We start from the raw sequence: 26,996 nt of genomic DNA, 5'->3' as shown, positions 1-26,996 counted from the left end.
TATCTGCCGTATTCACTGACAATTGTTGCCGTGCTCTCTATTATCAATAACTGTGGCTTCGGATTTGGCGGAACTCCACATTCACTAGCGCTATTTTTCATTTTAAGCAGTGTTTAAGGTCAAACAGGGTTTTTTGGCAAAAATAATAGAGCCGTTTTAAGGAAAACTCCTGCTTCCCATCAATGGGAGTGCCTTCATCTCCAGATAAGCAAGGCCCTTTTCTTCATGATAACACTTTCATTTTGAACAGCTGAGGATGTTTTTTTTCCTGAGTTCTTTCCTTTCCAATATATTTATTTCCCAGCTCATACCCTTTGTTCAGAGAGCCACTTGTGTTTTTTTTGTGTTTTTTTGCTTTTTCAGCTCTCTGGAGGCACCTGCGCTGTTCTTTCTTCAGCAGACTCTCTCTCCCCTGCATCCACAGCAGGGCAGGAGGGGAACAGGAAGTGGAAACTGAGAGCCCACTCAATGAAGTCATTCATAAGAAGTGAGCCAGAATGGCCACTGTTTGCACGCAGGAGCCAGGGGATCTGCAGGCCACTAATAAGCCCCCTGCTTGGGAAAAGCATCAGTGGGAGAGCTCTCACATTTAACACTTGCCTAGACTGGCAAGGTTCACTTAGCTCACTGAGGCATATGTACACTATGAGTTTTCAAAAACATGGCATGAAAAAGTAGCATTGGAATAAAGATACTACGAAAGCTACTTGCTACTTAGACACACTTTTTACTAGCTCTTAGAGTCTTGAATGAGAACGTCTGCTAAATGACAAAATATAACTGTTAACAGTACTTACAAAGGAGATGTGGGCAGAGTTAGAAAACTGCTACCTTGGTACCACTGTGTTTGAAAGGAAGTGCATGTGGCCTTCATAACACACTCTGCGTTATAGCCGACATAGGCATTCATTTGGCATTCATGAACATTCTTGCACTAGTCATCATCACAGAGGTCAGTATGTTACTCACCGTGTCAAAGTGACATAATTTCACATTAAGTATCATGCTGTCATACAGTTTCCTGTCAAACTGACATACCCCTTTAGTTACTCCATTTAGGTTCATCATTTGCCACATCAAACAGTGAAACCTCATGTCTCTCACAGTGTTTTTAGTGATTTCTGGCATTGAAGAACAAAGGATATCACCATGGAAGGAAGAGAGGACCACAGCTTCACACTTTTGCTGATCACAGCAAAGTAGCAAATACACTGAGATAATATGGAGCTGAGTTTTCTGGGGGGAAACCTCAGCCTTGGGAAACAAATGAGGCCAGGACAGTCATCCCGATCTGGGTAGACAGTATAGCACAGGACTGGTTAAGGGTAATGCAATCAAAAGGGCAGTGGTGCTACACCCAGCATCAGCCAGCTTTGGGTCCAACTCTTGAGTGGAAAAGAGGGTGTAAGCCTTGCTGGAAGGGCTGGGTGTCCACAGAGACAGCTCCCACGATTCACTGGGGCACTGAGGATCCAAGATAGTCGCCTTGGCAACCAGTGAGAGAAATCCCTCCCCTTTGCAGAGGAGTTGATGATTTGCAGCCTGAAAAGGCATGGGAGAAAAAGCACAGCGCCTATGTACTGTCACAAATGTGAGAACGAGAGCACATCTGCGCCAGATCACCCTTCTCGCATTTATGAAAGAGACCATCTTTAAAACCACTGCGGGGTCACTGCAAGTCCAGTTACCTGGCCCAAAATCCACACTCCAACACAAACAGGACAGCAATGTCTCAAACTGTGTGCATTTATCAAGTCTGTCTGTCTAGGCAAATCAAGTGTAAACAATTTTAGAATACATATCACCATTAATATGAAATATTGTATTCTGGTAAACCAGTGAAATTGTTATCCACTGACTAACAGATTAAGAAGGTGCTGTACAAAATCAGCGTGCTTTGGTTCAGGACAAGAATAATTTCATTGTTTTTTTTTTTTTTTTTCAGAAACACTCAACTTATCTCTGATTTAGCCTGAGAAGATACGTTTTTGCAAAGCACTCAGATTAAAAGAACTGCTGTGTTCCTCGGAAAAATAAAAAAAAAAAAGGTTTCTCTCTTGGCTTCAGATATAGACTTGGTCTCTGCCAGGTTACAATGATGTTGACTTTCTAGCCAGCAGTGAGGGGCCAGTTGTCTGTGACCTGCAAAATCTGCTCATCTCTGAGAACAAGGGAGTCAGAGACAGGGAGAGAGAGTGAAAAAACAGACAACAAAGATAGAGACAGACAGTGGGAATCAGAGCCAGAGAGAGTCAGAGAGAGTTCAGAGTCAGAACGAGCAGAAGGGTAAGTCACATGAATCCCAATCCAAAGCTTGTCTGCAACAATTAATTCATGACTTGCAGCCATTTTCACATTGTGTGTCCACACCTGTGATTTCACAACAGGTTCATAGTTTGGTCCCTGAGCCCTTATGGATTTCTACCTGAGTAAGATAGACATTGCCAAGTGATGCGACAGAAATCAAGCTTGTCTGCGCAGAGAGAAAGTCACGTGGAGACAGCAGGGGATCACTGCCTGCACAGGAATACTTTTAGTTTCACACCCAGCAAAACACTCCTGTCGGTGTAGAAGCTCTGCCATTCCTGAGTGATTAGAATCTCCTATCATTACTCAATCATTCTGTCTGTAGCCTGCCACAGTGTTAGTCCAGAAGATGTCGTGTGTCTCACCTAGCCCTGAACACCAACAAGACAAAAGAAATTTTGATTGATTTTAGGCCTAATGCAACCTCTCCACCAATCAGTGAAAGGGGAGAAAATTCAAGCAGTGGAGGAGTATACGTTTGCAGCGGGTCATGCTGGACAATACGCTAAAATGGGGAAAATGCACAGAGCAGAGCTATAAGAAAAGACAGCTTTTTTCATCTGATTTTGAACATATTCCCGATGCTTTAGACTTTAATACCAGCGGGCACAGGTGGCCCTAGGACCGCAGCTCATAGCAATGCTTCTTATACTTTTTCAGCTATGTGTTGTGTGTTGTATATGGTGCTTAATGTTGTATAGTAGCCTAAAACAGTGTTATGGTGTCATTGATGACAAGTACAGAAAGCCCTTTGTTTCTTCATCTGAAACAAATGAAACAAGCATCATATAATCCAGCACAAAGACTAATTGATTTTGTGAAACCTTGAAGAACAGAGTGAATCATCAAGATTTCATTAAAAATGTGATAAATGCAGAAGGTTAAAAAGTTTCAGATACTACTTTAATTTTTTGTGCTTTATGCAGATTTTTTTTTCTATCAAGCTTTTCTCAACAAAGGAGTGAATGACCATATACTCACTTATTACTTACCTTCATATTGACCTAAGTATTTAAAAACCTGGAAACAAGTGTAATGCTACTGTCATGTATGGGAACATCATCGTATGCCTTTCCTATGTCTCTGTGTCTCTTCCTATGTGAGCTGTGAGGGGCACGGTGTACCGCGCGTGATCCGCGAAAGCCGTGTTAACGCTCCATCATCACCGCAAAATCAATTCCCGTTTTAGCCCGCCGCGGCGCGAGAGTCTGTCTGTGGCACGCGCCTGCTTTTTAAAGATCTCGCGCCGTGGGGAGGTGCTGCGAGACCTGCCATTGACAAACCATCTGCTGCTTCCTTTTCTACCCGACGGCTCCAAGAGGCCCAATCTTGTGATCTGCCCTGCGTCACTCTCAAAAAAAGTCTGCAATAACAATCACTGGGCCATGCCAACACCCTACCGTGATGACATCGTTATTTTTTTTTTCTTCTCTGAAGCACTTTGTTTCACAGTTTTAAATTAACCTCGACAGTGATTAAGCATAAAGTGTTTTCTAGAACAGTGGCTACAGTGCTAACACCTAATTCAAAATTTGGCATGAGATTCTAAAATGCAACATAACAGCAAATTTCAAATTTAATATGGTGTCACTTATTTTATGATAACAGGTTTCCTTATAACTGTTTCTAATGTTTAAATAGTGCTTTGTGCTATCTGCTTTCTTCAGGTTAACTATGCCAGATCAACACTAGTTTGTTGCCTATAAGCTTTAAATAGGTTGATATGTTGAAAAAGGGATAGGATATTTAAATTACCTAATATCATTTTTAATTGATTTGTGTGGTTTCTGTTTAATTAGTCAGCTATAGGTGTGTTTCAAAGACGTAGCCCATATTATATTTAGTCTGTTGTGACTAATATAGTTTATCATTACATTACATTATTGCCATTTAGCAGATACTCATCTTACACAGGTTATCATTTTTATCCATTTGGATATTTACTGTGGCAGTTCTCGGTTAAATACCTTGCCAAAGGCTACAACAGCAGTCCTCCAGTGGGGAATCAAACCAGCAAATATTCAGTTATCAGATATGCTCCTTACCACTATATCACACTGCTGCCCACACACCACACTGTAGATCTGTACATCTATATATTTTTGATATACTTAATCAGTACAATATTACAAAAACACTTGGCAACTGGCAAACCCAGTTGAGGCTGAATGTCTCAATAAATTAAATATGTGGTTCAGCATATTGATCATTTTTCTCAACAATACAACTGGGTGCCTGACAATACCAGTTTAATTATTCCCCTGGGGGCTGTGTTCGAGGTCTCTGAGTGAACAGTCATGGTCATGAAAGAGTGATCTCTACCTGTAGCCAAACACACTGGAGGGCTGCTCTGAAACACAACATTCTTAAAGTAAAAAAAAGATTCTTTTCATTTCACACTACACCTGATGACGTTGCTGATGCTTCATCATCACTGTCAAGTGTGGTCACTGACAGTGACTGAATGTAACAACACCTATTAAAATAGACTCAAAAATGGCCTCAAAAGAAAAAGGATATGATTTGTGAAAACATATTGCCCTGGTCAATTAGAAAGGCTGATACAAGTTCATTTTGTATTACTCTCTGATGGGGTGGATGAATCAATGAATGAAAACAACACTTTGTGCTCTCGAGAACTAAAATCTCGTTCTATTGATTGTTGTAAACACTTTCTATTAAAGCTGTTTTTGCTACTACAGTGACAGCCCACACATCACTCCACAGCTAAGGTGGTCACCTCGTGTTTCAATGTGCCCTGACTGAGCAGGCTGATTGAGTGGCAATTTACAGATTGTGGACATGGCCGCATATCGTACCGTCTGTTTTTTTTTTGTTTTTTTTTTCAAGAAAAGTTGTGAGAGATTAAGCTTTCATGGCAACCAGTTTTCCATATTCAGTATTTCCTCCTATGTCTTGACATAAGGGACGAAACAATGCACAGCCAATATAGGATAGGTGAAATATTTGGTGAGACAATTAATTTGAAAGTTTTGTCAAACTGTGACTTTCCGTGAAAAAAGATTGTTAATAATGTATACAAATCTTTAAAACAAACAGATAAAATTCAGAAATAAAGGACAATGTAACATTCAGTTAGTAAGTAACTATTAAAAGCACATACATATGTCCTTATAATTTGTTATTAAGGTGTAAGTGCTCTTACCATGAGTTGCTAGTCTTGGGGACAGATTCTTTTACTTCAGAAAAACATCACACTGTTCCTTGGAGTCCACATGATCTTATCCCCAGCTTCAGACAGGAAAGACTTCTGAATCCCTGCCTACAAGGATGAGGAAACAGAGACAAACTAAGGAGAAAGGCACAAACTGGGACAAACCCTTTGACTACGTGAGATACACAAGAGTGTCATTTCAAGCGTTTGCACAGTGCAAACCCATGCCGTGATCTGCACTGCATCGATTTCACTCCTTATATGCAGAGATGGAAATGCAAGGCTGCAGACTGCAACAAGACTTCAATATGACTCACCCTGTTTCATATGAAGATAAACAACTCTGTTCAGCCTTCCTTTTTTAAAAATAAAACACACTTACCTTTCAAAATAGGGACTGCATTTCCCATTTCCAAAACATTGATGACGTTAACATGCATGCTGGATATCAGCTCATGGTGAATCTGACAAGTGATTGAATCTGCTAGCTAGCTGGTTACACTGTGTTTACTTATTAGCAGAACAGAGTTATATAAACAGCGTGTTGACTACACTCCTACTTATCGTCTTTTAACATTATGGTGTTGTTTGTTACACAATAAGTGTGTGTGTGTGTTTGTGTGTGCTGCCAGACTGGTATTCAGTCCACAATACACTGAGAAATATATTGCCACAACAACACAGCTATGTGCAGGCGAGACGTAAACTGGTGCTACCAGTAAGTATGAGGGCGTGAAGGTCAGGCCCAAACTGAGTTATGAGTGAGGTGAAGAGGATTTTCACCATGAAAATCTGAATGTGCCAGGAGGGCGAGGAATTCACTTGCTGTTACTCCCAGGGCGTGCTGGGAATATGATTCAGAGTGCTGGGCTGAGCCAGCAGTCTCTGCGTCCTCGTGGGCTTCCATAACACAGCGTGAATCACCACCACTGGCCGAGAACATCTCCATCTCACAAACCAGTGACTGAAACACGCCACCCCTCTCTGTCCATCACAGCACTCAAATGAAGGCCAGGTGCAGATCTTTCCTCACACCGTAATAACCAGGCAGGACAGCAGGACAGCAGAGCCACTTTTAGACCAACATGGTCTAAAAAAAAACGTGGTGTTGTGGATGGCCTCTGTACTACAGAAGAGCCACCAAACACAGTCCTCAGTTTTTGTTGACCCTTTACCCACCAATACAAAATCTCACAGCTCTGATGATGAGGTCTCATTTACTACACTAAAACACTGTTCATCATATTACTCTTATTATTATATTGATACATTTCATACATGCTCTTATCCAGAATGACTGAAAAGGCCACCATGATAAGACAATGCATTAAACACTAAACACAGCGCTGGGGATAAGATCATGTGGACAGTCACTGTGCCTCTAGGTGAAAAATGCTTAAATATCAGCATGCACTATTTTATTGTGGAACTAGTGTCCAACAATTATCCTTAAGAGCACTATGCCTACATCTTATTATAGTGCACATAGAGCCTAATAAAAGTCAAAACAAAAGTAAATATTTGTTTGAATTATCCTTTGATGGTACTGAGCCTTTGTTCCTATGTATTCTTTTGTGAAATTTAAAAATGAAAATAGAGACAATTGCCATGTATGTTGAAACAAGAAAAAGTACTGCAGTCGTGCTGGATTATACACCAGATTCGCTCTTCAGATGATGTAAACAACACTCAGCAAAAATCTGGTTCCACTCAAAGAAGGGCTGAAAACAGTATGTAATCGGAAGTGACAGAGCGGGCCCGTTGTGGTCATAAATTCCCATCTGACGGTCGCTTCGGGTTATCCTTGGTCAGCCCGCTCTGAACATGGACCCCATGCGGCAGCGGGAAGCGATAACAGCAGCACGTTGAAATAAACGGCTGTACTTCCGATGCGGCTAACACACCCCAGCCTCAGAGCGGGGGAATGTCACACGAGGAGCAGACAACTCTGGTCGGAACGGCTTGTTTTGGAGAGAGCGCGGTGACACACAGGCGTGACACAGTGCTTCCGGGCTGACGTGTCTGCGCCCTGTCTAAGCGTCCTGCCATGGTCTCTGCTGAGGTCTTCTGGAGCAGAAGCACAGGCAGAGTAAAAGATGGCCTTCCTCAACACTGAGATTTTAGTCTGTAATCAAGAGGTTGCAGGTTTGATGCATAGGTAGGGCCCTGCCATACAATACACAAGCTGAATGCCTTCAGAAAATATCTGGTTGCATAAATGGATCCCTCTTTAGTCATCCTGGATAAAGGTATTTGTAAGCAGCTTCTTGAAAATGTTCCACATTCCAATCATGGCACCAATTTCCTCAATACATGGTTGCAATTTAAAAAAGTTCCCCCTTATTTAACCTAATGTATGGAATTGGCAATTTGGGCACCTACTCATCTGAGACACTAAAATCTACTAAATAAGAAACGACAGTCATTTCTCCGTAGATCCTGGCTATGCCCATAGACCAGGCTCCATGGCTCTGAGACAATGTTCACACTGACACATTTGATGGTGATAGATTTTGAAGAACAGCATGTCAAAACTCAAGCAGCAATGTGGAGTGGCAGCTTGCGTGCCCACACTGAAACCTATACCATGAGGAGGCAGAGACAGAGAGGGGAAATGTCCTATTTGTCCTTTACGTCCACAAATGGAAAACTGTCTGTCTAAATTCCCATTTATAGGTAACCTTTTTTCACAAAATATTTTCCGGAAAAGACCTGTATGAAAAACTGAAAAGGATGACTCACAGGTATTATAACTGCTCTTTAACGAATGTCAAAGATTGTAAAATATAATTTATACAGTCAAGACACACACACAAAAAAACCATGCAATTAGCATAACAGTGTTACAAATTAATAGGTTTTCAGAGGATACAATCACAAAGCAAAGTGCACATTTCAAAAACAGGTTAAAACGCAAAAGAGGTAGGAGGTATGCCTTCAGGAGCACACAAAACGCAAGAGGAGAATATGCATTTCTAACTTTGGAAGCCAGTTCACTCCAGCAGAGAGGAGAAAGAACAAAATTTAGCAACGGCAGAATGGAGGAGATGGAAGAGAGTCTAAAACAATGTGCTGGCCTGTCTAATCCATCCATTGCTCAAATCAGCGTTAGACCACATATAAAGAGGAGCAGAACGGCGCACGCGGCAGCAAGCAGGAACAAAGGGTTTTTAAGTGAAGTCAAGCAGCAGAACGTGTGCGGTCCTGGGCAGGATGTGAGAGGTGATCAGCATGTTACAGCAACAAGAGAAGAGTTAATGGGAGCTCATGCGAAAAAACAGAACGCAATCACGGATCACAAAGCTGCCGCCGTGTCTGAAGGCAAGCCTTGCTCATCTGCCGTTTAAAGCAATTGGAGTGCGCATGACTCAATGTCTGAGTGTCTATTCAGAGTGAAGATCCACGCCTGTGTTCAGCCTTGAGATCAATGGCTTGGAATCAATTTGAGGCTCTGTGTTCTTCCCAAACCTGTGATGCAACAATTCGAGTGTTTGTTGCAACTTATACGTTTGAAGTTTATTGTGTTGATAACATCTATTGCTACAACTAGAAAATAATATTTGATTATAAGCAATCAACATTGGTGATCAACGTTCACTTGTATTTCAGTATATGACTTCCCATACCATCCAGGTTGCGTTTCATATGGCTATAGTGGCGCTTTCTGGCTTGAAGTCCTGAGAAAGGATCATTACCTGGCCATGGGCCAATGTTGTTGACCTCCCGTGTGGTCATCGTAAACAAGGAAAAAGACTCAAGAATATGGGGTGAAGGAAGCATGCTGTGAGCAGCTGGTGTGGAAAGGAAATGCTAAGTGTGATTTTTTTCTAGTCGCAGTCAGGACTGGTATCTAGGTTTGATTTATTGCATAAGGACTGTCTGTAAATTCTCCTCCCGAATCTTAATTTTAAATTTCAGCTAAACACAAGTACTACGCATTGTAATTAGCACATTTTATTATGAAAATTTTTATTGAATCCTGAGAGAGGAGACAGGACACAAACAATAAAATCTCTGGGCATCTAGCAAAGAAATGACCATGGAACACACAGAGAAGGCTTTGGAACAATTTCCCCAATTTAACATATTACTCCTCATTTTTGAAGACTGTTCAAAATGCATCCATACATTTTTATGCTAAACACTAACCTTGGCCCTAATGTGACTTACAATGTAGCATAACATTGAAAGCCAGCGATGTACTTTCTCTTAACACTGAAAGGCCTATTTGTAAGCCACCAAAAATATATTAGAGGAAAATATTAGAAATAGAAAGCCTTTCTAGTTTTTGAAATAAGACTTTGTTAATGCTGCAGAAACCCACACAGCTCTCAGAAGAGGAATCCCAAGGCCTGTCAGGGGAAATGTCAGGTGTTTGCAACAGGTTTTAGGGCTTTTTTTTCACTCCCCGGGTGACAACAGCTCCAGGACTTGATCAGCTCCAGGACTTGATCATGTCTCCATCACGTCTCCATCATGGCATAGTCAGAACCCCCCCCAGACACCCTCTGTTTGTAGGAGGACCGAGCCCTGCCCAGACTCATGACATCATCATTCAAACACAGCCCTCTCCTGGGCAGGACCTCTTTCTGTTTCAGATCGCTCCTGGTCCTGGAAGCTGGATTTCTTTTGTTATGAGCTCTCTGCACCACCTTCTATTTAGCAGCTCTGCTGATTTGAGCAACAAATTTAAGCACACTGCATTTTTTCAATGCTTGTACAACATCTTCCTTTCAATTCAATGACCTTGAACTGGGGATATAATGAAAAGTTACATTTTGGAAACAAATAATATTACTGCTGCTCAAATTTGTCAGTGTTAGTGAAGGATAAAATGTCATTGTGATTAGACTGAACAGAGGTCAAAATACTACACCTGCAGCAGGGACTACACTTGATGACATCACTGCCTAATGACACTGAGAACAAGTGCTTAAATATGCCAGTGGCACATTGGTAAAAAGTCCAGCATAAAAAAATAAAGAAAAGAAAAAAGAAAACAGAAGCACAAGGCTAACGCATAGAAACAAGCAGAAATTGATGTATTATTAAGTTCTCAGTCGCCATGACACCAATCACTCCTGACACTGTAATTCCTGTAACGATTCTGAACCAAAGGGGCTTTCCCAGGGCTGGCAGCGGAACAAACGATCCAGAATTTCCTCCACTTCAAAGACAGCGGTAGGGCAGGCAGGCAGACCGTGCAGGCACACGGCCTCGCGGTTCTGTCCTACTTTTCAGCAACAAGCGTCCTGGGAGACACACACACACACACACACAGCCTTCACCGGGTAATAAGAGCAAGGCGTCAACCGGAAGAACAGGCAAAATGTATTAAATGTGCCATACTGCCGAAATTGTAGAACCACGCTACGCGCTATAACAGTATGCAAAATACGATTTAAAAAGGTTAAAAATGCTGTGCGATCAGCACCCCATTGTGCAACGTGTTGTTTAATTCTTTTGTATTTGAGAAGGCTGCTGTCACGCTGCAGTCTTTCACAGCGGGGAAAATTTGCGAGGCGAAAAGCACAGTTCCGACAGCGTTGACGATCAGTATATCTAATGGACATTTTTTATGTGATTAATCATTCTTATTTTGTTCAGTACAAAGGCGACTGAAAGAGTTGAAGCATATAACAGATACCTGACCCCACCCAACCATCACTGTAACAAATCAGTATATACAACAATAAATGACATCGAAAGAGTAACACATAGAAAGGATGTGACATGTAATAATTAGACTATCCTATGATCATCTCAGATACTTCTGCATGGGCCCCCTTCCATATCTTGAGCACAGTAGCAGATGCATGATTCACTCCCTAAATGCCATTTTAAAACCCATTCTCATCTGATTGATATACAATAGATTTTCATATGCAGGGTTTCATTTTTACATAATGTGTTATACCAGTCAGCAGTCATAAAGTGCTGGTGCTAGGGGTGCTATGTATACTTTATTAAAGCTTATAAAAATAAACATTTTAATTATCTTTTCTGAGGACAGTATAATACACTGGATAAATATGAAAGACTGTCTAGCTTGGCATGGTGCTGAATGGCAGTTTGAAATCTAATTGGATTTTAAAGACAGAATTAATAGGGGTGTCGTTTGAGTGTTAAAATGCCCATCTGTCAAATGACTTCCTCTCCTGCGCATTCCTGAATGGGAAGCATTCTTAATTTCCTGCTGTTCGTCATTTCGCAGGGGACTGGCCACGCCTGAATGCACGTTCCATTTTTGTTTAGTTCTGCCATGGTGGATGCTGTTTTCCTCAAGCAGGATCAGCCTGTATAGAAACTACCCATAATTCAACTGTTACAGTTATTTGGTGTGTGTTTGGTCACACCAACCCAAGCAAACATAAGCCTTAATTAGATTTATATCTCAATTAGATTTATAAAACAGTCTATCACTTAGAACCTGCCCCACAGGCAGACCAGTTTACAATAGGATCTTATAAATTAATGAGCACACCCTTTTAAAGGGAGTGACACAGAAAAAAATATATATTAATATGACAATCATGACTGTATAACTAGTGGAGAAAATGTTTTAAATTTTTCATCAGTGCGAAATCAGTGGTATTACACAAAAAATGGAAAAATAATACCCTTTAAATTTCTCTGCAGACCTACTTGCTAACAAGACAAATGAGCTCTAATTGTTCAGAAAATGTTTTATATCCCTGCAGCTGCTGTTACGTTATGCGATCAATTAAGTGAGAGCGCTGCATTCAGGTTGCATGTTACGGTGAGCCACCTGCTGGAAGGCAGTGAAAAGCTGGGGAATGCCGGTGAGTCAGCTCTTATTCTTCTGGGGGGAAAAGACGGACTGGATTCGCCACAGTAGAAAGTATCAATTAAAACAGACATAACAAAGGGACAAACCAATGCAAGGGATAAATATGCTTGGATGGAGTCAGCTTTTCTTTTTTCATGAACTCACTGCACAGAATCACGGAGCTGACCTTTGGGAATGGAGTTGGGCATTTGGAACAATGCGATTTCTCAGGACACACAATTTCGTAGCTATTCAAATGACTTATCAATGTGACCAGCAATTGATAAGCTTTTGTCTTTTTTCTTACCTGATTAGTTTAACTATATGTGCTGTTGAATTCCTTCAAAGGGGGAGGGTTTGATTGACACCCATTTACACCATTCAGAATTCACAGTTCATTTACTAATAAACTGCACTGTCAACACAGAAGATACATGTTAACATATGGGAATAAAGGGGTTAAAAATAACTTGATGGGGGTAAGAAATAAAAATATTAAATAAAAGAAATAAAGAGCTTAGGGAAAATATGAAAACCATGGCAATTTAGAAAAATGGAACCTGCCTTTTTAAAAAAAAAATGGAAACGCAGTGCCCTACATTTGACGCCATACCGTACAGGAGCATACTCTACCGGTGTGTAACCTTCCAGTGTGTATTCTTCCAGAGTGTACTCTTCTGGCACATACTCTTCCAGAGCGTACGCTTTCAGCCTGTACCCAGTGTGAGCTCTTCCCTGTGGTGAGCGCTGTTCCTCCTGGCACATCCCAGACTTGCAGTCAGACAGGGGAAAACACACAGCTGCTGCCAGGCGGCTCTGTGCTCCCAGCTGATCTGCTCTTTATTCGGGACTCTGGTGATGAATGGAGACATTACGGCTCATTTCTAGCAAAGGTAAATTAGCCAGCCGCTGTCCTTGGGGAAACAGAGACAAGCCACAGCTGTATCAGAGACAGCATATTCTAGTGTACTTCAGATACAAAAAAAAAAAAAAACCCACACAGATCACCCGGTCAGAAATCGGATGAGAGAGGAAGCAGAGGCCGTTGAGATACCGGGACTGTGATCACAGCCTCCGGTCCAGCAAATTGAAAGCGTTCACTGAGGAGACAGCAGCAGATCATTAATACACTGTTCAAGCCTCACAGAGTCTCCTTCCAGTGCGGAGGGGTGTGAACACGCTGTCCGCTGTGTTTCCTCCTGATCTGATTAATGGGGTTTGTCTTGATATGTTAAGAGAAGTCCTAACACTTTGAACAGAGCCTGCACTAGTGACACAGGCACACAAACGCTGGTGCTGAGAGAGCCCAGTCGGGACAGTAGAGGCTCTGCTAATTCTACACAGCCTTTTTGGAGAAACTGTGACCCTGCACGAACAGCATCAGTGTTAAGCATCACCACTGTCACTCCCAGGAACACTCCCAGACACTGACCTAATAGGGCTTTTACATGAAGGTACACAGAGGCCCTTCTGAGACAGGAACACAAACAGAGGCCAAGAGAGAATCTGAAAGAAATCAGAGGGCAACTGCGGGAAGTCTAAAAGTTTATGAATGCTTCACAGGCCTCCATAAGATCTGTTAGAGACATCAGAGGCACTTTGTCCCCACAAGGAAGGGGCGCCCCCCAGCCACTAAACCATACAGTTAAACTTTACAAAAACAACTGTGATTTCAAGTAAATTTAAAAAGAGAGAAAAACAACAGCAACACGGGGAGAGAACAGGGCTGGGTAATTTCACAAGCGAGGAAAAGACGCAGCTATGCACACGTTCTCTCTTCTGTCAAAAGCTTTACTTTACGTGACATACTCTTGCACTCAGGTTTGACCTAAATCTATTATGTATAAAGGGATACTTGGTGAGGCTTCCGTGACATGCTTCTGCCTCCAGTTAATCTCTCACCACAGTGCTAGGCCAGGTTGGAAAAATACGCAGTAGTGTTGAATTCTGGTAAATACAGCACAAATGTCTGACCTAGTATTTCATTGTACAATCTGTGCTGGTAGGCATAGAGCTGAGGTTGTTACCTCTAGAGTGGTAGCCGTGTGTCTGACAGATCTCACTGTAAAAACAGACAGAGGGAGGGAGGGAAAACACTGCTGACCTTTCCCTCTCCTCAGCCAGGGATCCCGCTGTACAAATCTGGACCAATAAGAACCCCGGGGATATCCAGGTACCCATCACTCGTGTATCCACCATACACTGGTGCAGTGGAACCTTCGGCGCTGCACGGTGCATTTTTTGTACCTTGGATGCTGTAACCCGTGGGGCTTTGTGCCTGTGCAGAGTGTATGTGTGTGTGTGTGTGTGTTCATGTGTGTTTGAGACTTTGATGAATGGGAGTTTCTGGATTCTCCCCTCCCCAGAGAGGGACTCCTCCAATAAATCAGACCACGCTAACAATCTCCCATCTCTGCCATGCTGTGCAGCGTTCCCCAGGCCTGTTATGCCTGCCTGTGTTTTACTAGGATTCAGCAGAAAGGTTTACTTAGACACATATGCACAAGGCCGGTCCACGGGTAACGGAGCACCTCTTCTGTCCTGTCTTAATGGCCCCCGGAACTGACCCGCCCTGTCTCATGCCCTGCCCTGTGTCTCAAAAAAGGATGTGTGGAGAATGAAGACTAACAACACTGTTGTGGGTCACCTTCTCTTTTGTCCTGGCAGTACAGAATCCAAATAGTCTTCAGCTCCTCAGTGCTGTGTTTATATGTAAGATTCAGAGCCAGATGCAGAGCTGGGACAGCAGGGCCATGCTGTCACGCTCAGCGTAAAAAGGATGATTTTGTGTGATGAGGGTGAGAGGGAGTGGTACTAAACCTCAGACCAGACCCAATCCCACACACCCCACCCAGCTCACAGCCGCATCAGCCAGAGCAAGCTGTCCCAGACCCCGTGTTTGGCACTCTGCCTGTGTCCCTGCAGCTCAGAGCGTGCGTGTCACGTTGAACTTGCACCACAGCAATCCTCTTTAAGGAGACATGACATAGTTTTGCCCATCTCGAGTAACAATTACTTTGGGTTTAAAGAACTTTCTCAGTTACCTGCTAACTCAACGCATGCCCCTCCCCACCCCTCGGCACTCCTTCTCACTGCTTGATCATGGACCTAATGTCCCCCCAGAACTAATTTCTCCTGTTTGTGGGAAAAAAAATGTTTGTGACAATAAAATCGAAAGGCGATTATATTTGCAGATTTATGAAAAGGGCTTGAGTGTTCCTTGGCCGCAGTAATCCCGTGCACAGAGACGGCTCACAGATTCTTTGGACGGAAGTCAAAAAGCACTTTTCTCTGCTCAAAACATTCCTTTTTATTTTGCAAAACCCCTACCTTTTTACTGTATTTGAAAAAGGTATACAGTCTGGTGAATGGGAGGATTTCTGTAAAAGACTGCTCTATCTGAGGCTAGACTGCAGTGGAGAGGGCAAGGGACTCCACTCTTGAGAACATGTGAAGGTCATGACCTTCAGAAGTCAGAGTAAGGATTTTAAGCCACACAACCTAGTTTTGCCAATAATATTGCTCCAAAAAACCCTCATTACAGAGTTCAAAAGCTGAAACAATACTTTCCTCAAGACAGAATTGTTCCTCAGCAAAAACTGCTTTTTTGCAGACAATTTTATCACTCTGAACAAAGTCGTGTGATACGAGATTTTTCTGTGTTCTGTCTCATTTGCCATGTTGGGTTGAGTCGAGCCTTGAAAAGCTGTGAGAAATGTGATGAAATTTTTAGAGCGGTGCTTGACCTCGACAGTGAAGCATGAAAAGGTTTAATGTAACACCTGGGCTTTTGTAGACAGTATGACAGAGAGGAACAACGACAATCTACCTCCCTTCAAGAGGAAATGACAAATGGGAGGTAAAACACATTAAATTTGCAATATTTTTCTCCTGTGTGTTGTTTCAGGTATTCAGAATTCAATTATCAAATTAGCACATCAGTGGCAACAATACAAATCGAAAATATCATTCAATACTATTATGTAAATGCTACATTATAATGAATGTGTTATGCGTTTTTTTGTTTTTTACAAATCTCTCAGGATGTACTATGTGCTGTACTGACGAATCACCTTTTCACATGGTTGGTTTCATTTCTTACCCACAGAAATACATTTTCAGTGCTTTTCGGGCTCTTTTCATGCAGACCCCTTGCACAGTGCACTGGGCGAAAACCGCGGGGTGGGAATGCAGAGCCAGTGTCACGGCTGGCGCTGTCAGGAAGCCAGCAGCAATGTCAGACATCACCAGCGGGTGGTCTGCTCCTAGATTCAGCAGGGCGATGCGTGATGTGGGGGGGACGTGACTGGGGGAAGGTGGCACGTCTCTCAGAGAGGGCAGAAGCTGGCGTTCAAGGCCTGCCACTCCGGGCCAAACCACCACCTCACGTAACCTTACACAGACACTGTGGAGGGATTAGGGGAAGCAAAGCAGAGGAATCCCACCACTGAATTCATAACCTGCTAGCACCCCCAAGCTAAGGCGTGGCATAGGGAGGCTGTAACTCCAGCCTAAAGCCCCCAAGAGAAATTTTATCAGGGCTGGGGTCATAAAAAATACTGAACACATTGGCCACTGGGCTCTCTGTCAGACTGTTCTCTGACTGCAGAAGGTTTACTAGCAGCTATGCTACAGTATTTATGTCTTAAAAAGTGGTCATCTTTTAAAATATTCTTAATGAAAAAATTCTTAATGAATGAAAAGAAAGATTCACACCAATGCAAACAAAAAAGTCTATGTATTTATGAAATATAATACCCCACACAATAGAAAATAGCAGACTATGGACTTCTGTACTTTTAGATAAAGTGACAGAAATTCAAACCATAGAGGGACATTGCTCTAGACAGACTGAGTGTCACACTCGGGGACAAGTCTCTTATCTTATGGTTTTAAGATGGGGGGGGTTTAGCAACACAAATGAGTCAGGCTCTTGTGTGTATCTGCAGTGACAGTTTGAAATCACAGATCCAACAACAAACGTCAAGTCTGTGATCGGAGACCATCACTTCACTTGTTTGTTGTGCCAGTTCTGTCTCCAACGGCAGCATTCAGGAGCCAGTCCTAGAATCCTGGTCTCTCTCTTTCCTCGCACAGTTCCCTAGCACGCATTCTGGGTCATCCTTCACACCTGTCATGGAGATTTTGAGTACCTTCATCCTTTCTCTCTCGCTGACACAGACTTGCGACCCCCCCTTCTATTCTGAAATTGGACCAATGACATTCATCTCATTGTAGCGACAACTGACATATCCATGAATGCTGATGGTTTTCAACTTCTGTTTTTTAAAAGATACTGTAATACTGTAATAACTTTTTTCTACAGAAAATGCACTTTCCATGATGTGTATGAAAAACCCCTTGCAAAAAGCTGAGAACGAACTTTCAAACAAATAGAGACAGAAACAGTAGAATCAACATGATCAACATTTGTAAATCAGTGCAATGGGACATTAGGTGAAACACTATGCTTGTGCCAGTTGATTCAACATAAGGCTAACATTTAGCAAAAAGCACATTTAGCAAAAAACATGTCCCATTTTTCAGTTTCCATGATATGTGACAAGCATCAGTCTATTCCCCACTGATTTGGCAACAAAGCAGCGTTACTGACAGCAAAGATCAGTCCAGTCAGGACATTGCAATTAGTCACGTTCCTCTTTCTTCTTAACAGGGACCACTTTTGGAAAACACAGACCTGACTATTGCCTCTGGTTTCCAGAAGGCAATTCTGACTCAGGAATGTGATTTGTGGAAAAGGAATAAGCAGTGAATTATATGAGGTCATTATTATTGTTAATTTGATTAAAATGACATACGCCTGTGAAAACACACACACACACACACATACAAACACAAAAAAAATCTATGCTACATATTTAATCACACATAGTACCCCTTTTTAACATCATTGCAATGAACTAGCACACGTAATTACATTAGGTTTTATTTATCTGAACACAGCCAGACATTACTGTGACCGATTTCAAATGAACTGTCCCTCCGGAAACTTAAATAATGTGACCCACTTAAGCATAAGCAGTTGTGTAAAGGGATTTTAAAAATGGCTCATGTGGATTTCACTAAGGGGAAAGTCTAATAGCACAAGCTATCTGACTGTCAGATGGAGTGGAAAAGAATATATAACTCCAGAATTCAGTCAAGCAGGAAGCATCATCTGAAACACACTCAGGGAAAGAACAACCTTTCAGGTACCACAGGTAACACAGTGGATATGAACAGGGGGTTCATGGAGCCCCAGGAGGTACAGGAAGTCTCATCAGGGAGCACATGAGACACATAAGAAGTTTTTGGAACTGACTTTTTTTGGGTTCTCCATAAAGGTTTTGTTGTTGTTGTATGCTGATGTTGCAATGAGCAATGATCACAGCACTGCTGACCTTTGACCTCCTTCCACTTCCACCTGGTCACTTCCTGTGAGGGAAAAGCACAATCTAAAAGCCATTAGTTCCCACTGACGGATGAAATATGATCACTTTGCTGTGACAGCCACCTGATTCAGCACATTCTGAGCCTGTTTTTTTTTTTTTTTTTCCAAAGCCATCACCTTTAAGTGCTCTGAGTTCAGCAGGAGACATCCTGCATGGTCCTCTCATCTCGCTCATCTCGTTTATCTCATCAGCTTTTAGATGTTTTTTTTCTCATCATCATGCCGATTCTTTTCAGCAGTTTGTCCGCTACCAACGGTGACCGATGCTTTCATGGACTCATGCTGAAAGCAGGCTTTGGGAATCATAGCTTTTATCCGCTTGCTCACTGCGCCTCGTTACAAGAGGTCGTTCAACTGCTGATATACATTACGTCAATGAAGATGTGAAAGTTTTGCAAGCCATTTCAAACTGCTAATTCTGTACCCACAGTGGCAGTTAAAGCAGGTCCCCTGGGCTCCTGACTAGACTTTAGTGGGAAATGTGTTTTCCAGTGTTTCTCTCGACCACCTTTTCCTGAGGTCAGGAAATCATTTACCAGACGTTTCCCAATTTGCTTTCTGGTTTTTCGATTCCCACTAGACAACATAATATGTCCACTGCTTTGCCACAGTGCAGTATGTGTGTCTTGTGTGTGTGTGTACATATACATATATGTGCTATAACAGCTACATATTTATTGATTGAATAACTGGGCTCGTACTGAATATGCTCTTGCAGCATTTCCCAGAAGGATGAATGTGGGATTATAGTCGCTGAAGAAGCCTTCAGCCAACTCCCTCTCAGCATACCTCACACAAATCCACCTGCAATCCCAGACGGACAACATTAATCCAAAACATCTTCATTGCTTCCTGTTTTGTGATGGACCTCAGACAGCACTGCCAGCACTCCCACTGTGCTGATGGCTGATGGCGCCAGGCTCATCAACATTATTCCATTATTTATTTGGTTTGTATACTCCCCTATTCCTTGGAACTTATACGGCTTACACAACAATTTATACTGATATTTACCGGAGCAATTTAGGGTAAGCACCTCCATTAAGAGGTATCAGGGCAGCACCCCAGCCCAAGATTTGAACCTGCAATCTTCCAATTAAAAGTCCATTTCCTTTCACTGCTGTGCCACTCTGCTGCATTCCAGCTTCACTTTGCACTCACTCACTTGACACACGCTGCCATTTGCTGTTAGTCGCATCTGAGCTCCGACAGCTGTGCGTTCAGAAGAAATCTGCTTCCGGACTTGCCGCGAAAATACGCTTGTTGCAAAATGCAACACAGCACTTTCATTGCCTCCATCCACCTTGTTTGTTTGTGTTGTGCTTTTATTCTACTGTGCTGTAAAAAATCACTAAATCTAGTAACGTTAATGTTTTTCTTATCCAACCTTGGCTCTAAAGTTCGTAGTCATTAGTATGTCTGCTTGGTGTCTCCTATGACCTTGCCATTGACAGGCCTCTTACAGAATAACAATGTGGATGCTGACCATGATAGCCCTCGTTTATAAACTATTTTAGTGTTAGATTTTAGCATGCCATAAATCCTCCAAAGCTATAGAGGGCGTATTCCTGAATTTGAAATGTTTTGGGTTGTCTTCCTCTTCCTCGACTGCTGCACACAGTGGGGAGAAGCTGCAAGTGTAAGGCGACAGGTGTGAAAACTCCAGTCTGATCACTGACTTCAGAAAGTTCCAAGCTCAGCCTGTACTTTTTTGGGAGAGCGTCTGAGGATAAAAAAACCCTCCAGAGGGGAGGAATGAAAACAAGCAACACCGTGGCTCCTCTTACTTTGAGGCACACAGGAAGCCTCATCTTTTGGATATGAACATCACCAAAGAATAAAGCTGAACATTGGACTTCCATTTGCAGGAAATTTCACCAAGTAATAAAGCTGCATTTGAGTTTAGTTTGACAGATTTGTGGAATTGTGATGAAAAGGAATCCTGACGTTCTATGCACACATCCTCTCTACATCTAATGTGAATGTATCTGTAACCCAGATCATCTTAACTCAGACCAATAATTTCTCTGTCCCACATAATATTGTGAATACTGATTTAAGATTAAATTGGCCATGCTTTTATCTGTAACTTTGGTGTAAAAAAATGAAACTGAAGCAAGCATACATTTTTGCAACTGACATAATTTTGGTGCTTTTTCCAAAATAAAAAAGTACGGTAAAGAATGTATGAAAAGTATACCGCCATGAACATGTTTGTTTTTGTCCACATGAAAAGCTGAAAAGCTTTATAGTAGATTGAATCTCCTCTTTCTCACCTGCAGTTGTTTACTGTGTGTAACATCAATCACTGTGGAATCCCTTTCATGCTTGACTTCTGTCATTTCTCAGCACAGGAGGAGAAACACTATCTCCTTGAGAAAACGGGGATAGCCAAGAGTTTCTCCATGAAACAGGATGACAAATCAAACAAATATGTCTCAATCTCCATGTGTGAAATTGTTCACACCCAGCCATAAAAGAACAACATCCATCAAGTGTCAACTCATTTACAAAAATCACTGTTTAAAAAAAGGTTCTTGGTGGGTCAGCATAAAAACATCAATTTAAATGTTTGCCTAAGGTATTTTGCATAACATAGACGCATACCATTCAAAACATCTGCTAAATTAAAATAATGTAATGTCACACTATGAACATTAATGATTGAAAAACATTGATAAAAATGTGTAAACCAGTTGAATTTGAATGATTGGAACTAGTTACACCAAACTTATGACCATAGAAATGTCCCTGAAATGTACATAAATACACTAGAATGACTTTCAGAGTAGCATTTTATACAGTGTTCCAGTAATAAAATACGTCTAACCAATATAACTATGCCATATCAAACATATGATGGAAAGATGGTGACAGGAGTACTTGAAAGGAATTGACTGATATGTCAACTGAAGGAAAATGTCTTCTCTCGTATGATTGCTCTTAAACAATACATTGTTATAATTATGGATTACAATTACTGTTTTCAGTGTGACCAGACCATTCAATTTCTTCAATTCCTCTGCGAACCAAAATACCATGCTGTACCTGTAACACTGGCCAAGTGTTGCCCTGTTAGTGTAGCTGTTCAGTAATGCGAAAGGGCACATGAACCTCCACTACAGCAGCTGGCACTGCCCCCCTAAGCCAATACAAGAGCACAATTGGATGCCATTGCTGAGGACCTTGGTGTTTAGCCTGGTGAGCTGATAACATCTGCTGTTGTGCCGTGTGGTTGGCGAGGCCTGCGGTTCCAAACCTCCTGTAGACCAACCCCTGTTACACAGGCCACATAAACACCGCAGTCTCCAATCACACAAGAATAAGCAACAACAGCAATCTTCCCCTGGGTTTCAAGTAAAGCTAGCAGCACTGCGGACAGAATTTGCCATCATCATTGATCGGAAGCTACACTCGGCCCCCGGTGCCCCGGCAGCCACCGTCGGTCAGCTCAGATTCAGATTCGGACCTCAGTGCCGGTCCCTGACAACACTGCTCCCAGGCCCTCCCTCTTCCATCTGTCTCCCAACTGGCCCGCTGTCCCCAGCGCCTGACTCCAGACAAAAAGCCAGCTGCTGAATACAGACGGGGACAGGGATCGACGCTGACGGCCCCGGAGCACGGCGCTGCACGGGTCAGCCCAGGGTCAAACAGCTTTTTCAAAGAAACTAATGTGCCACAATGGGAGCATTCAAAGACCAAAAAATAGATTGCTTTTCATTTTTTCATTAGAAGAGGCTGTGCAACAGGATTTTCTAACAGTTAATTTTCATTTTATAATCTCATGATGGCATCATTTTATATTTCATTTCGGATTGTAGTGAATCTTCCTCCTGCCCTAGAACATACACACAGTCAACTGACTAGACTGGATGCACACAGAACTGAAATAAACACAATGAATGGTTTCAGCATCAACAACATTTTATCCCCGTCTAAAAATGGAGGTATCTGAAACCGAAAGGCTATGGATTGAGGGACTAAGACAGGAACATAAAGAAACATTTAAATACTGATTTTTGAAATAATTGTTCAATGCATTTCTCTATTCAAATTCTGTAATATGCCGCTGTGGTTTTGTTTTTGTTTTGACCTGTTTTAAGCAAACACATTATCAACTACAGTATTTATTCCCTGTAAAAATATATCTTGAATAATGATGCAGAGTGCAGCATGTTTAAATATGGAAATAACGAGACAAACATGAAAATAATTGCACATAGACTGTTTCCACAGACATTGTAAAAAAATTATGCAAATATTACAGCTCTCACGTTACCTTGGAACAGAAATATAATGATGACATACCATTATGGGAGGCAAAACGATTAGAAAGCAATGGGAAATTCAAAATTGCCCACGCAGTCAGGCATAAACCTACGCTTGCATTCTCTAACAATCTAATGTTCTGAGAAGCTCACGTAGATATCATTTACATACATTATTGTGTAAAATGAGTATGTTGTGAAAGTTCCTTGAACACCATAATACAGACACAGCATAAGATTTCTCTGCAGCAGCCATAACAGGAGAGACTACAAGACCTCTCTGGTATCTGCCATAGTGAGGCAGGTTGTGTTCACAGATTACAGTCTATCACTCAGGGGCCATTTTCTTGAAATAACTGCAACTTTATTTTAAAAAGAATGGTACCTATCTGAGGTCTTCTCATTGCCTTCTCTAAAGGGTTTAGGGGTTAAACAGGTCCACCATAGCTTTCTTTATGATCCAAGTGAATATGCACACTCTTGAACAGCCTGTGTTCCATGCATATAAAAGTGCTCACTGTCTTTTTCGTGCCAAGCTAATGGACACAAGCTGCCCCACTGACATGACGTGTCAAGCCACCTATGTCTGGAAAGGGTCATGCTGTTACATTTCAGTCTTCCACCCTCTGTGCATGTATTCAACCTGATGTGTCTGATTGGGTACTGTCTAGCCAGTCACATACCCTTCTGGGCAAGGGCAGAGAAAGACACAAGTAGAAGGAAATATCAGCATTACGATGGCTGAGAAAGGTCATCCCATCACAAGTATGGAACGCTCCAAGGCTGAACCATTATGACATAGCATCCAGAACTGAGAGGTGATTGTCTTATACTACATGCCTGTTTGCTGGGCAAGCTGCAATTATACATCCCAAACTGGGAACTTTATGTTTATGTGCTTTCAAAGGATCAGTCTGAGTGCAGAAGAGTAAGAAGGGACCAGAACAGCATTTGGTCATGGTCACATGGAGGGACATGACATTATTATAGTACTGGCCTCTCGTGACCACGTATCATAGCTTGTATAAACACAACTTAATCAAGGCCAGGATTGTGACCAACCGTGGAGAAAACACTACTGCTTGCTCAAGTAAACTAAGGCTGTGCCAACAAAACCAATTGCCACAATGAGGACAAAATGTACAGAGAAGAGAAAAAAAACATCTTATTGATTTTCTTAGATTTAACTACCAGTTCACTCTCCATCATATCACACTGCTTCACGATGGTTATGTTTTGAATGATGGGAGGACCTTGAGGTCAAATTATTGTCATGTTCAAATAGAAGCCAAATAATCTTGTCTGGCATTCATATAACATGTGGTCCTGGCTCACACTTTCCGCAATTTATTGTCTTTCGTGCAGTCATATTTAAGACACGGACAGCAGTGTGGATCTGTATACTCAGACCGGGGGAAAACAACAGGTTGTAAGTCTGTTGAAATAAATTATTCTTATTTCACTGAATGATCTCTTTCATTTTTTGAATCATTTTCTTGTGGGCCTTTAATTAACTACATGAAATCACTTTCATTAATATTAATACTATTCATTAAAATGGCCCCATTCAGTTCAGATATTTTCTTTTATTATATCTGGCAAGAAACAGATCATCATATACACAAATATTACTTAATTTATTTACTTTATTTACTAATTTACTTATCTTATTTTTAGCTGTGGTATCCTGAAGGAAAAATAAAAGGACACTGGCATCCAATAGAGTGATTTTAATATTGTTAATATTGAAAGGAAAAACAAAGCCAAAAATTCACACAGAACTATCTGTCCAATATTGAAGTACCAAATCTACCAATATACCAATTACACTAATTACACTAATCAGAGGCCACCCTATAAATGTCGATTCCAGACAATCATTTGTGTAAATAAAATGCCAAACATTTTAGAGATATAAAATGCGGTAATATCAAGCTCTAACAGGCAAAGTTACGCAAAAGGATGTTGTTACCAATTTCATCAAAACACTCATTTAAATGCAAATGACACATTCACGGCTGTGTAAAGAAATCACACACACATCCTACCCCGAAATCTAATAAAAGGTTTAAATTGTGTTCCAAATAGCTGTGTGGACAATAAATTAGACCTACCGGTGTATTTGGACAAGGGACTAAACTTTACTCACACAATTGACGTCATGTATGAATCCTGAAATTTTGGTTTGACATTCAGTGCAGTTCGCAGACAAATCAAAACTGAACAATTGCTTTCTTCCAAGCGGGCTGATGCTTGTGTCATCAAGGGATGTAGCTATCTGAGGCACATGAGGTTTTAATCCGTCGACCGGTACAACCGGTACGACGACTAACGGGAAACAATGAAACAAAACGCTTAGATGCGGATCAAATATAAAACGATTTACCGAATCATATCTGTCCGTGCATTATAATACGAGATTATACTAACTGAACCAAATAATAATTGTGATTATAAGATTACTTATAATGCAACCAGATCACAAAATTGTAAAATAACGGCAAATAATGAGGAAACAACGCCAGACAGACACATACTGTAGCAGTCGCCTATGAATGCACGTCTTAGTGCATGATGTGTGTCCGTCCCAAAGCCAAATTCTACACCAAAATGGCTTTGCGCCAGACAAAAAGCAATAATGTACAGTGAAAACGTTTGTTATGCCTTCATAGTACGTTTAAGAACATGATCAATTACCTGTAGAAGAACAACAGCACTGCAATACACTGCTGTAGCATCTCGTTATTGCGGCTACACATATAGGCTATTCATTTATTTCAATCCAACACCTTGGCATTTGCTGTTCGGGTAAATGTCTCCCCGTTCCTAGATGTCAATACACGTCCTCAAAATACTGTTAACTCCAAATACTCCACCCCCACATTCGCGTGCTCGTCGCATACTTTTACAAAGACGTACCCCTAACCTGCAAGATGCTAGCAGACACAGGCACGTAGGCTGCTGCCTAGGATGCACCTGCTCCAAGTCTGCCGTCATTTAAACAGTGAACTACATTAAATAATTACTGTCCGCCGGACTCCCGTGGTTTAAATGAAACACAGCATGTTCTTACCGTCGTTAATGCTGTCATGGCTCCCCATCTTTTATTTTGTTAAATTCCCACGTCCTTAAATGAATGCCGTATTTATTCCCTAATAACAGCCAAGCCTCTCTGTCTGGCTGTCTGTATCTCTCGCATCCTCTTGTCATTCTCCGTTGCAGCAGAAGCGTAGAGTCACTCCCCCTACCGCTTCCACGGGCTGACGTCAGGCTCTCGCAGCATCCGCCCTCCTCCGCCTTGCCATTGGCGCTTTCCTCACCTGGCTTCCCGGTTCAGGAATGCAGCGTGTTCGGTGGTTCGTCTGGTTTAGCGTCAATTAAAGCTAGGTGGAGTTCTCTTTTTTTCCGAAATAGGAAGGAGGGAGCTACGAAAATGGCGTAGGGATGCGATGTACTCGAATTTGCTTCCAGGATCGCGGGGCACGCCAGCGGCGGCCGGATGATGCTTTTCTGGAGAGTCACGCATTAGCCGGAGGTATTGATTGGCATGGGTCACATTGGTGTTTGAAGAAATCACTCTCATTTTGTGTGCGCAGACATGCGCGGTGGTACCTGTCTGCCATCTGTGGGGAGTTCAGGTGGTGTTAAAATGTCACCCTGACAAGAAAATTGATTAGATGAAATCTACAGTTTTGTCTGTGGTTCTGACATACTCGTCATTGATGGTGTAACCGTAGTATACCGACAGCACGGCTTAAGAGGTAAAACTCTAGTCTCCGCTGACAATGTAGCCTATTTCATTTAGAGATAGCCCACAGAGATAGACCACAGGGTCTTGGACAGTCTATTAAAAATAAGAGAATTAAGTAGTTACATCTTATTTTATGGATTCACATTATTGCTACTAAAGCAGGTATGAACGTAATGAGGAAGACATAAACTGCAGGTATGTTCATGACAACATGTGTCTTTATCAAATAGGGATAATCTGCAAATAACCAATAC

The 26,996-nt window shown here is 41.8% G+C and overlaps 1 protein-coding gene across 1 annotated transcript in view; it reads right to left on the bottom strand.

The window, feature by feature from the left end:
• The window catches only part of LOC118788151 (OTU domain-containing protein 7A-like), a 61,899-nt gene extending 35,713 nt beyond the window's left edge, over positions 1-26,186 (bottom strand). The window contains exons 1-2 of the mRNA XM_036544041.1: positions 26,065-26,186; positions 5,474-5,590 (exon numbers count right to left, since the gene is read on the bottom strand). The gene's annotated coding sequence lies outside the window, so the exon portion shown is untranslated. The remainder of the gene's footprint in view (positions 1-5,473; positions 5,591-26,064) is intronic.
• Positions 26,187-26,996: the final 810 nt, after the last annotated feature.

The sequence above is a fragment of the Megalops cyprinoides genome, chromosome 13, assembly GCF_013368585.1.
Source record: "Megalops cyprinoides isolate fMegCyp1 chromosome 13, fMegCyp1.pri, whole genome shotgun sequence".
Classification (NCBI taxonomy): Eukaryota; Metazoa; Chordata; class Actinopteri; order Elopiformes; family Megalopidae; genus Megalops; species Megalops cyprinoides.
This window is presented reverse-complemented; position numbering and strand designations above follow the sequence as displayed.